At 37.8% G+C, this 16,635-nt stretch overlaps 1 protein-coding gene across 6 annotated transcripts in view; it reads right to left on the reverse strand.

Moving 5' to 3' along the window:
- Window positions 1-16,635, reverse strand: part of LOC106884518 (epidermal retinol dehydrogenase 2) — a 343,698-nt gene that overhangs the window by 234,060 nt on the left and 93,003 nt on the right. The window lies entirely within an intron of this gene.

Consider the following 16,635-nt stretch of genomic DNA (forward strand, 5'->3'; position numbering starts at 1 on the left):
GTGTTTCATATCACTTTTTGTTCTTTTCATATACTGGTTAATGTTTTCAGAAACTAATAGTTTTAATTAAACAGAGGCGGAAAGCTGGCAGAGTCATCGTTCGTCTTTGCGTTCTAAGTTCAAATTCCGTCTGTCATCATTTCGAGATCTATAAAACAAGGACCAGTAGAGCACTGGAGTCGGTGGAGTCGACGAACCCTCTCCTCAGATGTTTCTGCCCTTGCGCCTAAATTTGAAACCAATATTTTTTCTTATACAGAAGAAGTTATTTTAAGAGATAGAGAAAAAGGGAGAGGGAGAGAGGGATAAGAGAGAAAGAGGGATAAGAGAAAGAGAGACGGGTGCTAATTGAAATACCAAATAAAAACATAAAGGAACAAATTTTCGTTTTTACAAAAAATGCTTACTCCCCCACTACCACCAATATAAAAAAAATCATACACTTTCATAATATATGTATGTATATAAAGGCATCTGTTCTTGTTGAAAGTACAAATAATCAGAATGCTATATAATATGGAAAAAAAAAAGACCTAAATGGATTATAAAAATCACACGCCAAAACAAACTAGGCGGTTCTTATTCAACACTGCAACTGTTTAACGATCATTATCCATAGCGTGAAGGTAACCTCATTGCTTTGAGCAACCCACAATGTCTCCCGCCTTTGAAACTGCAGCCGATCTTTTTGGTTGTTTGCCAAAACGACCTCAGCTAATTTTGCAGTATCCTTCTTTACTCCACTTCTTAGCTACGATATTTTGTGAGAAGAATATCCAAGGGGAAGTAGCGATAAGATGTTTCTGCGTCTGCTTGAATGGTGTTACGATTCGATATCGAGTCGATATGAATTTAATGAACACAGATTCAGTTGAGCTGTTAAATACGAAAATATTCTTATCGCTAACAGAAAAAAAAAAAAAAATGCAACCGTTACTAAGAACGACAAAGAAAATGTTTACACAAGGAAGAAAATTCGAAAATTATATTTATTTCTTTATTGCACACAAGGGGCCAAACATAGAAGGAACAAACAAAGAGATTAAGTCAATTACTTCGACTCCGAAAGGATGAAAGGCAAAGTTGACCTCGGCGGAATTTGAACTCAAAACTAACCGCAGGCGAAAAACTGCTAAGCATTTCGTCCGGCGTGCTAACGATTCTGCCAACTAGCCACCATTAAATACGAAGGTTATGTCATATTATTGAGTTGGATATAACACTAGTCGGCATTTCTTGGAGCTATCTGTCTAGGATGTGTTACTGCCACCGCCGCCATCGTCGTCGTACATTGTCTTGGTGTTACGGACATTGCTTTCTGTTTCTCTGATGCTATCTGCAGTTTAGTAGTTAAAAAAGTGCTGAAGATATAGCCAATGTTCTTGTTAGAAAAGTCACACCAAGGATGGAGTTATTTATTAATCCGGTTCTACTATAAATGTGAATGAATGGTTACTATTTTGAAGACGTCAGCAATATTTGAGCAAATGGCGTTCGTGATTTTTAATTGATTCTGTATCAGATATAGTTGTAAAGGTTCAATTTTTGTTTTGCAACTACAACGTATTCCTCACTGTGCACACTAGATAAATCACCTCATAAACTATCTTTTCCATTTTACAAGGGTCACGGCCACGCACACATATACCGCAAGTGCAAAACGTCTTCGAGTGGCTTCAAATTAAAAGAGACAATGACCTTCACACTATAACATCTATAATCTTGCTATAATGGGCGTTATGTCCGTCTGTTCCCTTTTCAGGGTCAAACGAGTGGACCAATGGTCACGATGTTTTTCGGGATTACGAAGGGGGTAATCAGGAAGGTTTTTAGAGAAAAAAAAAATGTGAAAAAGTATGATTATTTTATGGATATGGAGTTTTGTATTAATAAATCACCTTTGATATTTCTTGCTAAAATTCCGGCGACGAGGAATAACTCTGGATTCCCCCAACCCCCGTTATAGTTCATGAATTCAGAGGGTTTAGATTTGCGATACTATCCCTTTATTTCTCATCGCAGATGGGAAGATTTGCTATCTTATTATAATGAGCGTTACGTCCGTCTGTCTGTCCGTCCGTCTCTTTGTCTGTTCCCTCTTCACGGCCAGATGACTGGACTAATGGTTACGATATATTTCGGGGATTACAAAGATGGTCGCCAGGAAGATTGTTGGCATTAAAAAATGAGAAAGTATGATTATTTCGTGGATATCGATTTTTGAATTGAAAGACCACCTTCACATTTTTATTAAAAATTCACCGACCACGAGTAGCTCTGAATTTTCATCGTATACTTCGTAGCCCCATCGTAGATACGAAGGGGGACGCGAGTGCGGTTACTAGCAAAAATAAAATGGGAAAAGTGTGTATCAGTATATTGCGTGTGTAATTATTTACTGGTTGTTGAAGTGTGTTAGTCTAGAACAAGATTCGAGACGGCTAATCATGCATATATATATATATATGCATGTGTACGTATGTCTCTCTGTGCGTGCGTGTCAGTTTCTGCGTGAGTGTATCCTTCTGTATCTATCGGTGTCTTAGAGTGCATGCGTACATTATATATATATATTTTTTTTTTTTTTCATTCCTTTGTCCAACAAAATATATTTTTTAATCCATTTTGTTGGTCTTTAGTACAAGTGGCCAGATATAGAGTTTGTTTTAACTTGTTAGCCCCTAGAATAAGTGTGTGCGTGTGTGTGTGTTTCTGTCCTTCCACCATTTGACAACCGGTGTTGGTTTGTATACGTCCCCGCTAATTAGTGATTCGGCAGAAAGAGATCGATAGAATAAGTACCCGACCTAAAAGAAAATTAGTACCGGTTGAAATTGTCCGACTAAAACCCTTCAAGGTACTTCCCCAGCATCTCCGTAATCCAGTGATTCAAACAAGTAGAATATAAGAGATAAAACGCACTCGTGCAAGCGAAGTTAGTAATTCAGTCTAAAGTAACACCGGGTTTTATCGTTCGTACGATAAGCTATTAACAATTTCAAATCTCCGTTTCGTCGTTGCAGTCTAAATGAGAATAAGACAGAGTTACAAAGGAAGCCTGTTGAGTGCATTACATCTCGTCCTAGTACAACCGATTCGAGCTTCCGTTGAGACAGGTTCAGGCAAAACATATCATTTATAATTTTATCTTTATCGATTCACTGAATTAGACCTTCAGATTATGTCGTCGAGGACGATAAAGTCTCAGAAAATGCCCTTCACCGACATACAGAATTATACTCTGTTGAGCATTTGTACGAAAATCAAGGAAATAGTGACATCAACAGTCACTGGTTCCCTTGTGTCCTTATCTCTACCCGTCTACCATTCTCCACACTTGCGTGAACTTACCTACTCACCCATCCTTGTTTGATAATTGGTCCATATTGTCTTGTACCTTGGTTATACATCTTGTTACCTCATTTCCACCATTCGTTCGTTCTTGGCTGATGGAGTAGCCATGTATCGCCACTACAGCAAGATACCTGTTCCTATCTCACTATCATATCTTTGTCTCACAACAACTGGCACAAAACTGCTTCCCTCAATAATGTGTTCCCGCTTTGTAAAGGGTCTCGTCATGAGAGTTGTTTGATTAGTCATTAGTACCGGTGCCACGAAGTAAGTACCCATACACTCTGTAAACTGGCTGGTGTTGGGAAAGGCATCCAGCCGTAGGAACCTTACCACAGCAGACATCGGAAGCCAAAGCGGCTTTCAGAAAATCGGACCTTGTCGAAACGTACAACACACGCCAGCATGGAATACGGATTTTAAATGATGACGATAATTATATAAACAAAAATTGAAACTAATTATAAATGACTAACATTAAATATATAGTGGAGGTTGACCTTTTCTAACCCCCAGTGAATTTATGAACCACCTGATCTATGATCCAAGATATTTCAGCCTTACCCATTGAAAATTTCTGTATATCAACAGTTATAATATGGAAAGAGTCTTTCCTACTTTTAAGACGGTATATCATGAGCTATACAAGTGTGGTTTGTTCGTTTACAAGTGTATATTCGTAAGACATTAAAAATTTAATTACTGCAGTTAAACTACGGGATAGCGCATTGTTTTTCAACAAGTGTTTACCAGTGTACAATATTATCACAAGTTGTGAGAGTAAATAATAATATTTAAAATTTTACAGTTAGAATAGCTGATGTACAGCTGTAATGCAACATCTTCAGCCAAGTGTTATAACTATAGTGTATATATATATATATAGTTAATACACAGTTAATGCCCTTTAATATATATATATATATATATTTTTTTTTTTATATATATATATATACATATATATATATATATATTATATACGCAATCCAAACATACAAACACACACGCCCATACACTCCTATTCACACACACATACACGCGCACCACACACATACACACGCACCACAAACATATTTGTGTATGCTGATTTGAATTGTCTCTGCATTCGAGAACGTGGGAGGAGCCATGGATACCTACGGCACGTTGGTTGGTGCAGCAATTTGCATATGCATGTGTGCTGTATGTGTTGCAGGAATGTTGGAAATATTGGAAATTGTGTTTGCAGCTGAAATGCAACTTTATGCAGCTGCGTTTTGCGACTTAGCAGTTTGTGTTAAGTATGCATGCGCTTGATTTATGTATCCCTATATGTATGCGTAAGCCTGCATAATTGTGTGTGTGTGGCGCGTGTATACGTGTGTATGCGTGTGTGCGCTTGTACATCTGAATGGTTAACCAGTTTGCTTCACAACCACGAGGAACAGGGTTCTATTTTTATGGCATCTTGGGCAAATGTCATTCTCTCGCCTCAGATGGACCCATAACTTAAGAGTGAAATTTGGCAGATGGAAATTGTATAAAAGCTTTTTGAGTGGTTTCTGGCTGAGAATTACAGTTGTCCATGGAATGCTCCGCCGCTTACGTGTTTACAGATGCAAGTAATTCAGTTGGTCAAATAACTAAATCCTCATCGCAGAACTCTCTCTCTCTCTCTCTCTTTTTACTTCTTTCAATCATTTTGACTGTGGCCATGCTGGAGGACCGCCTTTAGTCGAGCAAATCGACCCCAGGACTTATTCTTTGGAAGCCTAGTACTTATTCTATCGGTCTCTTATGCCGAACCGCTAAGTTACGGGGACGTAAACACACCAGCATCGGTTGTCAAGCGATGCTGGTGGGACAAACACAGACACGCAAACATATACACACACATACATATATATACATATATACGGCGGGCTTCTTTCAGTTTCCGTCTACCAAATCCACTCACAAGGCTTTGGTCGGCCCGAGGCTATAGTAGAAGACACTTGCCCAAGGTGCCACGTAGTGGGACTGAACCCAACATGATTCCAGGTTCTGTCTCACTGCGTGACACCTTGTGCAAGTGTATTCTATTATAACCTCGAGCCGACCAAAGGCCAGTTAGTGGATTATATAGAAGGATACGGAAATGTGTCTGTCGTATCTATATATGTATATCTATATGTGTGTGTATCTTTGTGTCAGTGTTTGCCTCATACCGCTGCTTGACAACTGGAATTAGTGTCTTTACGTTACTGTAATCTACCGGTTCGGCATAAGGGACCGATAGAAGAAGTACCAAGGTTACAAAAGAGAGTACTGGGTCGATTCGTTCAACTAAGGTTTTTTTAAGGCGACGCCCCACAATAGCGGCATGACTGAAACATGAATGTGTGTGTGTATGTATATATATATATATATATGAGAGAGAAAGAGAAAGAAACAAAGAAAGAGATAAAGAGAGAGGTACAGAGAGAGAGAGACAGACAGACAGAGAGAGAGAGACAGACAGACAGAGAGAGAGAGAGAGAGAGAGGGAGAGCGCAAGCGAGTAAAGCGGTACGTGAGTCAGAATCTTTATGTGTGATAATTGGAATGGATGAGTGGCTAATAACTTCGCATTGCAAACATGAATTCCCTGGATCGATCCCACTGGCAGGTTTGAGAGGTAAGTTTGTACGAGGGAATACTGAAAAGTTCCTGGTTTTAAGAGTATCGTGAAAGGCCTGGGTGAAGGCCAACCTACCGAGTTCTTTTACAGGCCTTGGAAAACCTGGAAGTGTACTGCAATAAATGTGTTAATCCGAGAGCAGAATATGTTGAATTAAATCATAATTAGCTGATCTTCCTTTATTTTCTTTTACCTAAAACCAGAAATTTTTTCAGCAACCCCTTATATTTATCATAGCCAGGGTTTGACTCTAATTTTGTGTGTGGCTTTCAGTATGCCAAAACTACGTGCAAGTCCATCGGACTGACTCTGCCGAACATTAAGGTTCAACCACGGTACACATTTTGCTAGGCTGATTCAATTTGAGAATGACGTAAATAAGTGCCTGTGTCGGTGCAATAGTCAGTCACACACTTTAATTTCAAAGCCGGATGTTTAGTTACTCGTACAATTATTTACCCATCATTGTAACCGAAGCAGGAACCGTCATGTGTGATACACAGAACGATTGATTTATACATATACCACAAATCTCCATAGAGTATTTCAGTACGTATGACATAAGTGCGAACATAAAAACAGGTTATATAGAACCAGTAACGTATGCTTGGCGATGTTTCTAATTTCGAGCTAAAGGTAAACGGATGGGGAAATCATTTACAATAAAAATTTAACTTAACAGTTCATATTGGAATATGACAAAAACTAACACAAGATGGCATTTCAATAAAGATTCATTTTACAAAATTTCCAACGTCAAATATCAATACTATTTAATCAAAGAGGGAAATATTTGGAAAAATATATATGTAAAAATTATATATATATAATCGTCTACCTGTTTCAGTTATTAGACTGCGGCCATCTTGGGTCATGGACAAGCCTGGTAATTATTCTATCGTTCTCTTTTACCGAAACTCTAAGTTACGAGAAAGTAAAACACCAACCCCGGTTTCAACGCTGATGAGGGACAAACATGAGCACACAGACCCTCCCCATATATATATATATATATATGTGTGTGTTAGAGAGAGAGAGAGAGAGAGATACTACCCCTAATATAATCAAGAGCGTGTGCCAGAAAGAATAGAGTGATTCAGAAATCCCCTTACAAAATTAAATGGTACATTATTTACATTTGACGGATATTTGTCCTCATCTTGTTTGTTGTTAATACAACGTTTCGGCTGATATACTCTCCAGCCTTCATCAGGTGTCTTGGGGAAATTTCGAACCTGGGTTCTCATTCCTAAGGTATTTTTGGATGTTGTTGTTGTTGTTATTATTGTTATTATACTCAGGTCACTACTTGGAATGGAATTCGGAATCTTGGGATTAGTAGCCCGCGCTCTTAACTACTACGCCATATGACCCACGTAGTGGTTAAGAACGCGGACTACTAACCCCAAGATTCTGAGTTCGATTACAAGCAATGGCGTGAATATAATAATAATAATAATAATAATAATAATAATAACATCGAAAACTATCTCAGAAAAGAGAACCCAGGTTCGAAATTTCCCCAAGACACCTGTTGAAGGCTGGAGGGTATATCAGCCGAATCGTTGTGTTAAACAAGATGACGACAAATATCCGTCAAATGTAAATAATATACATAATTCCTCATCTCTTAAACATGGAACAAAATTAAAATGATAAAAGGGACTCTTAATCCATACATTATATAGGTTATATGCTTTATTATTATTAGTGCTATTATTATTATAGACCTAAAATTTATAGGTGCTGTGTCTACTGAGTTTCATGTTCCCTTTTACCAAATTTAATATTACTTGATGTTTCAAGTATCGGGCATATTGGCTTTGACTTTTGAGTCGCCACAGTACAATCAGACTAACAAGCTTATTACTAACTTGTAGTAGTGAGTCTGAGTTGTCTTTTCTGGATTTTTATTGTACGATACGCAAGACATTTAGGCATTTTCATGACCCACGAAGCGCCATTGGGTATTCGGTTTCTGTAAATCAAAAAAATATATTTAAAGTAACTTGTTGAGTAAATGTTCTATGTACTCAATAGTCTAATTTAAATATTTCTTTTGATTAACAGAAACCGAATATTTATTGAGGCTTCGTGGGTCATGAACAATGAGTTTGTTATCAATTGATCAATTGCTGACTTTCTACGAACTTCAAGTAATACTGAGAATGGTTGGCTACCCCAGCATCCGGAATTCTGCTGCTCGTGATACTCGAATATGCTGCAAAGGTCATGAACAATGCCCCAATCTCTCGACTAAATTACTCAAACTTAATATACTTCAAGTTAGTAATGTACAAGCAACACTTGCATCATGTCGTTATGCTCAAGTGGAAAGCCAATACGTCCGATAGCATCACTTACAACTATGTGATCGGATTCACTGAAATCTATATGCTTAGGTCAGCAATAACAAACCGTTTTAGCCCAGCTTGTCGAAATATTAATTTATTTAACAATCTTGTCATTGGAGTATCACATGTAAACATGTATTTTTGTTTTAGCTAGCTGCTTATTACATAATTTTTTAATAATATAATAAAGATTTCTTCACATGCCACCTAAAAACTCCAAACATGTCTTTCAGAGAGTAATTACGATTGGTCTCTAAGTAATGAACACAGATAGACGCCAAGGAGAATAGAGGAAACAATTCAATAAAGTATCTATTTAGTTGGCTGTCTGGTAGTACAAAAATTCGAATATTTGGAGTCCTAAATACCCCAATACTGCAAAATGTAAACATTATTTTTGTGCTGTGTTCTTTCCAATCTATGCTAATATAGTTAATTTTTGCAGCTAAAATTTAATACCAACAACAAACGCGAATAAGCATATAAGCACGCAAGATGTCCAAGGAACGGTAAAAATTCATTAAATGGTCAATGAGAAATAGCCCATTCACCGACAATAAGGAAACCTACAGTTTGTTCACCCAAGCAGTTTAAATACCTATGATGAATAGGTCATAACACAAATATATTTATATTTTATCCAAATCATATAACTTCATTTTTAGCGATGAAACTTTTTTCGTTGACTAAGTTTTACATTCACATTACATTTCAATTGATTGGATGTCCGACAATCATCAAATTTCGTCTTACAAAACGAACACGTATGGAGAGCAGAGAACAAAGCAAATGAAACGTAATATAAAAATAAATATTTAGAAAAAGAACTTTCATCTCGAGAGATGATTTTAATAGCTACAGAAATTATAATATCATTCTTTATCAGATTTTGAATTTGTAATTATCATTATTGTAATGTACTTAGTTCTATTGCTTGGTGTTAGTTTGGAAAAGTTGGGATTTTCAAGCAAAGAAGAGGCCGTATAACCTGTATTGTGTAAATTCAATTTGTGGTCGAACAGTGAAAATGCGTACAAGCATTATTGTTACCGAAAGCCCAGTCAAAGGGTTTTGATTCGTAGTTACAAACAAGCCTGAAGAAATATCAAAACGACACATAGGCAACAATTGGCATAACCAGATGCACACACAAACATATATATATATATATATATATATATATTCACTGCACATACACATACAAAACGTACCCAAACCATCACACACACTCCTCCCTCATATATGAATCCTTCACACACAATTTCCTCACTTCCAACCACATGCGGCCGCACGTACACACACGCAATAGATAAGTATTTATCCTTAGAATTATTGGAAGAAAATGTCAGATATCTATCAAGAACTAATAAGTGTTACTAACGATTCCCAGGGCATTTCTTTTAATGGCTGAACCAAATGGTGAAGGGCAATATCCGTAAGCCATTTCAGTGCCGCCAACACTGATAGCAAAGAAAGAGGAGGTGATCATCAAACCGCATATCTGACCTGACTACTGAAAACAGTCTGTGCTCCGCCGAAGGGAAGTTCCAGATCGCGGTGTTAAAGTGGAAGATGGATTAAGTTGACCAACGAAGAAAAGTTACTTTCCATGACCAGCTTCCACGCTTTGTTTTTCAACTCAGATCCATTCAGAAAGAATTAGTCGATTCAAGGCTTTGGTAGAAAATATTTGTCTCAGGCTCTGCATAGCGTGTTCGGAACTTAAGTCACATAATTTCGAATCGAAATCCTTTAACTCATAGCCGTGTCAGGTACCTAGCTTCTATAGCTATATGAACTGAAGTAATGTAGACAAAAGCATCTTGCTTAGACAATGTAAAGCATATAAGAATTTGAAATCATAATCTTGGATTTAGTTGGTCAATATCTTACCTACAATTTATTAGCACGCCGGGCATTTTGTTTCTTTTTATGTTCCGGGTTCAGATTCCACCGTGGTCGATTTTGCTTTCTGTCTTTGAGGGTTCAATAAAACAAATACCAGTTGAGCACTGGGATCGATAAAATAAATTTCAGTTGAACACTGGGATCGATAAAATAATTACCAGTTGAACTTTGGGGTCGATGTAATCGACTTATCACTTTTCTAAAATTGCAGACCTTTTACCAAAAGTTGAACTCAGTATCTTACCTACAATACCACTACATACAATGCACGCACGCACGCACACACGCACACACACACAAAGGTATACATCCCAGGTCAAGAAGCACTGTTATTGCCTACATATTCTTTCGATACCAAGAAAGCAGGAACCAGTTCATTTGGAAAGTTGTACATATTTACTTTAAAAGAAGTGAAAATGGATAGCATTGGAGGCATAAACCAGAAGTAATCCTGAACTTGAAGTACTGAACATATATGATATCATATAGTAAAGGTTACTTCCATACGAGTCATGAATAAGAAATCTTAAATACCTCGTGCGGAAAGTAAAACATAAAAAAAAAATAATAATAATAAAACTTGAAAAGTGGGGAAAACGCAGATAGAAACATTGATGAGGCTGTTGCTAGAATAGTTTGGGAAGAATCATGTGAAACAAATAGATATTGATCAAGGAATAGAAGAACAAGAGAAACTGACAAACCTCGGAAACACATTTTAATAAAATCTACAGGATATTGTTATCAGAAATCATCAGTGTATTGTTATCAATACTAACACTGTCAAAGTACTTTCCGCCAACATGAAAACAAAAAGGAAGGAAGAAATGAGAGAGAAGTCATCCATGATTAAACCCAAACATTACTGGATTACTAAGTTATACCTACCAATTTGTACGGAACAAATAACTGGATTTGCGTTCCCAGAAAGAACAGCGAGATACGAACACCACGATTCATTCTAATTTAAAATTGACACGAAGATAGTGATGTTACACAGCTGTAAGTACTAAATAACAGCCATGAAGAGAAAATGACCAGTTTGATATACCATGAGATAACGGGTCCGTTTCATTCTCTTTCTTCCCCTTTATTTCTGATTAATGAATATGGTCAGTAATTTTAAGAGAGTGGCTGCTTAGTCGGTGCCATCGACCCTAATACACGAGCACTACATTATTATATCGACCCTGAAAGAATGAAAAGCAAATTCGACCTCGGTGGGATTTGAAACCTGAACATAGAAGAAATACCGCATAGCGTATTGTTCGACGCTCTAAGATTTCTACCAACACCCCGTCCTTTTCCTCTTTGTAATAATGGCTTCTAACGTACACACAAGACAACGTATTTTGAAGATATGGGAGAGTTGAATTTAATAAAGCAGGATTTAAACTCAGAACTTAAAGAAAATTAACTGAATAATTACTTTGTTCGATACTCAATTCTACTATGGCACCAGACAGGTGGTTTGTAAACGCAAGAAGCGTATGTATCCAACGAGGAAGTAGCTTTAATACATACAGAAATTCATATACAAACCTATAATTTGTCGTTTTTTAAAGAATTCCACTCCCTAGTTATTGGTTGGCCAGATCCAAGGGTAGAAGAGTCAAGTTCAATGTGACTGAAGTGGAACAGAACCCAAAACTTTATGAATGTGAGCGCGAACTTCTTAACTATTCCACGATTCATGTAGATATACACATACGTATAATCACGCCAGCTAGCTGATTTGTGCCTAATTCGAATGAAAGATCTTTATTTCTAGGTTGCAAGCCAGCTCTTGCTCTATTGAAGAGAAATTTGAAAAAATAGATCATGCGCATAAGTATTTTACACAAAGGAAACGGTTTACATCATACATGCACGACCTAATATACATACAAACAAACAAACACATATATAGAAACATATATATATATATGTTCCAAATAACTAGGCAGGGTTTTATATTGCAATACAGAGTCAGAATGCATTCAATATGAAGCTAAGCCGGTTGTACAACTGTTGTGCACATCTATTTTTACTGCAACACTTCAAAGAGTATTTCTTATGGCACATTGACATACACAGGTGTGCACACACGCATAAAAAAATCTTACATCCATGTAAGCATATTTATTTGCAGCTGCACAAAAATTATGTTCTGATTGCACAACTTCAAACAATAACGATAGATAGATAGATAGTTAGATAGAAGCTTACATTAATATACAAACTTACGCATGCCATTGTGCACACCTTCAAAAACAATTGCAGCAACTATATTCAAACGCTGTGACATGCCTACAATGTATTGAAGTTGCAACATCGAAATGCAATACACAGAAAATGCGACATGCATACATACAGCTACAATGAATTGCAGTCACATAATAAAACTGCAGGACCGCGAACAGCGCCGAAATTGCACACACATACAAACACTTATGAATCGACAACGTACAAACCTAGCTTTATATTGTGATACACAAGTGACACACTCATACACACACAAAGCTACAATATGGAGCCAAGCAATTTACTTTGCAGTTGCATAGACATTCTTATTGCACAATGTCATCTCAACATTGCTGCTGCAGCCACATATCCAGATATAAACTATAGCCACATACCCAGACGCAAACATGCATGCATAAATACATACGCAGCCACAAACTTACATAATCAATCGCACACTTTTATATAATTAGACAAACACCTCACTTCTCACATATACATACGCAAATACAACGTTGCTCTCTCTCTCTCTCTCTCTACCTCATATATGTGTATGTGCGTGTGCAAACCCATCCTTATATATATATATATATATATATATAACACAGCGCAAATAACCTTTTGTTACATACATACACAGGCAAGTATCCTTATTGGCAAACGCTTACAGCCATAGCACGGCTACAATGCTGGTTTAAATAGCTAATCTCTCATGACCACAGTTTATATGTGCAAATGCTTGTGAGTCATTAGTTATAAACAAAGCACAATTTTTTTTTTCCTTTGGGCAGAAAAATTAAGTGCGTGCTGGTCAGCAGATGTGGTATCCTTCGAGTCACTAAGATGTAGATTTGATCTCGAAACCCGACTTAAATTGCCTTTTTAATGACGTTAACCAAGGCCGTTCGATTTTCTATTTTCTTTTAAAAAGAGTAACACTTCATTAATTAGTTTCTTGCCCATACTTTTCTTTTATGTTTAGGAAAGATCTTGAATATACGGGCAAGTCATTTTTCGACATAGGCCCCTTGCTTTTTATGCTCCACTTTTTTCAGAGGAGCTTTTGTACGCCTTCAGGAAAATTCATTTTGGATTGAGGAATGAGATACATAGTGTACTACGTCCTTCACTTCTTCATCCGGGACAAATCGACTACCACTAAAGGCATCTTACATAGCAGCACAAGTAATAATCGAAAGGAGTTAGGAATATGGGTAAATTATTAAAATTTCAGCTTCTAGCGTGGGCAATAATATGGCAGTGGTTGGCCTCGGTGTTCGGTTCGAATTGCGAGGCTTAAGTTGTTATGTAGCATTTTGCTATAACGATCACTTTACTATTCGCTCAGATATTGACTCAAGACTCGCCACTATCGCCATTCTAACTGTTGGTCGGGTTTTGAACTTTCTATGACCGGCGACTGCAGATGTTTCCATTCTATACTCTGGGTTTTATTTACTAATCAACTCGAAGAGTTTTATCCAATTTTCATCGCCAACGAACGAAAGTCATTTTTCTTTCTCCAACGTATCAATTTCGTTACCATAGCGATCCAAAGGTCATGGGCAGAATTCGAAGCGATATTGTTATAATTTTGAATTGTCTGCATCCCACCTTGCACAAATTTTACTATAAACAAGTAGTTTTCTTTTATTTCTTTTACTTGTTTAAGCCATTTGACTTCGGCCATACTGGAGCACCGCCTTTAGTCGAACAAATCGACACCCAGGACTTATTCTTTGTAAGCCTAGAACTTATTCTATCTTGTATTTTGCCGAATCGCTAGATTAAGGGAATGTAAGCACGCTAGCATCGGTTGTCAAGCATTGATGGGGGGACAAATAGAGATACACGCAGTGGGACTGAACCCGGAACCATGTGGTTGGGAAGCAAGCTTCTTACTACACAGCCAGTTATTACATGAAATACATAATCATTAATCACTCATTTTTTCAAGAGAACCATATCGCAGAATCGCTCAATGATGTCATCTGCACGAGACGTGGCCGGGTTCGTTCTCGATGTGTAACATTTATGGTAGCCATATTTCAGTATTTCCATTCAAGTCTCTTTGATTATGACTCTTTGTACATTGCAATCTACCTGAATTTTAAATTTATTATGTTTTCGTATGTCTGTGTGTTCCTACGCTATGTTTATATGCCCTGAATTATGTATGTGTATATTTAAGTTTGAGTATATCTGTATGTGTGTATATTTACAGTGATGTTTTGAATAACCAATAACAAGTTAACGAATGAGTCACTACATGGCCGCTAGATTTGCTAGATATAGCAACCAAATTTCCCAAAATCTCATTCAAGTGTATGTATTAAATAACGAAAGATACACTAGAAAATGTAGCTTTTGACAAAAGAGAGAAAAAAAAAGAAAATTAGATGGGAAGGTCACAAGAGGAACGTTTTTAATCATAGTTATTCTCAATCTGAACAGGCCTGGGGCTAAACAGCAACGAAACTTATATTAAAGCAGCACATGGAATTTAACTGCAAGACCAATATGCAGTAATTGATAGCCAACTGCATTACAAGCTGCAGCGCACATAATTCAATTGCACAACATCAAACATCACTGCACACACATACACTGAAGCACATGGAGGGTTGTTCACATGCTCAACGAGAAATACACATTCATAAACATGTCGAACGCACACACACACACACACACACGTGCGCTCATACACACACACTCACACACACGCACACTGTTACAATCCATGATCTAAGCAAATTACATTGCAGCTGCACACAGAAACTGCAAGACCAATGTGCAGTAATTTACCCCCTCCCCTACCTGCCAGTGATGACAGTGACACCGCCCTCCACCTACGTTCTGCAAATTCCTCTAGCTACTCCTCAAATCATAGAAATAATATTTCTATCTCATTTCCTCCCCGTCTTTGCAACTCCCTTACTTATTATTACTACTTCTTTCTCTACTGCCCTTCTCTCTCTCTCCCCCCTCTCTCTCTCTTTTTCCTTTTCTATAAAGAGCTTTTATCATCTCTCCACCTTAGAAGTCTTTATTTCACATCCTCCTCCTCCCGTTGGTTTCGATGATGATTTTTCCCCTTTTCATTCGCCTATCCCCACCCTTTACTCTGCCTGTTGGTAGATCCCACCTTTTCTCTCTTCCTCCACCTTTCTTGCACCACCCGTCTGTCTAATTCCTTCTCGCCCACCCTTTATCCTATGTTCTTTTTTATCTTCTCTCCACTCTACCCCCCCCACACACCTTACTGCATTAACACTCCTATCTCTCCAACGCAAACACAACAAGCACCACCATCACTACGACCAACACATACGTCACCGCCACCACTACCACTAATAAAAGCCCCGCCATCACTATTACCAACACAAGCGTCACCAGCATTACCATCAGCATAAAAAAAGATCCACTACAACCACCTATAAATCAACCGACATTACTACCTGCACCCTTCTCTCTCTCTCTCTCTCTCTCTCTCTATCTCTCTCTCTCTCTCTCTCTCTTTCTTTATTTATCAACAACAACGATTAACTAGATCCAATGCCAACTTTATGAAAACTACTACAAAAACCGCATTCACTACCACCAGCAATACTATAAAAGTTACTACCACCGCTACTCCTTTTACAAGCGCCTCAACCATTGCCACGAAAGAGAGACCGCTATTGTAAAATAGCGGTCTGCTTTTCGTGGATCAAATATTAAGGATCAAATACTAACAGCTCAAACATTACTGCCAATCCTACCATTACCTGCCCCTTGTTTCTGACATCAGCACCACCGGCGCCAACCTATTAGCTCAATAAACAATTATATTGATAATGATGATCGCCATCATAATCCACTTCACCATCGTCATCGTTATCAACGTAACTACTACCCAGAACTTTCTCGTACAACCACACTTTTATTACTATCAAACAGTCACATCGCCTCTCTCCACACCTCCTCTACCTCAAAATTCTCCGCCTCCAACCAATCCACTGTCATTCGATCGTTTACTCACTCTCACTCACTCGGGCAAATTTAGTAGGGATAACTATGCATCTTCGCGCGCATGTGTGCATTGGATCGAGTAACTGCAAGAGAATGGATGACAGAGGATGAATGACGTGGGGGGGAGGGCAAGAGGAGGGAGGGAGGGAG

The sequence above is a fragment of the Octopus bimaculoides genome, chromosome 4 (genome assembly GCF_001194135.2).
Source record: "Octopus bimaculoides isolate UCB-OBI-ISO-001 chromosome 4, ASM119413v2, whole genome shotgun sequence".
NCBI classification, from domain to species: domain Eukaryota; kingdom Metazoa; phylum Mollusca; class Cephalopoda; order Octopoda; family Octopodidae; genus Octopus; species Octopus bimaculoides.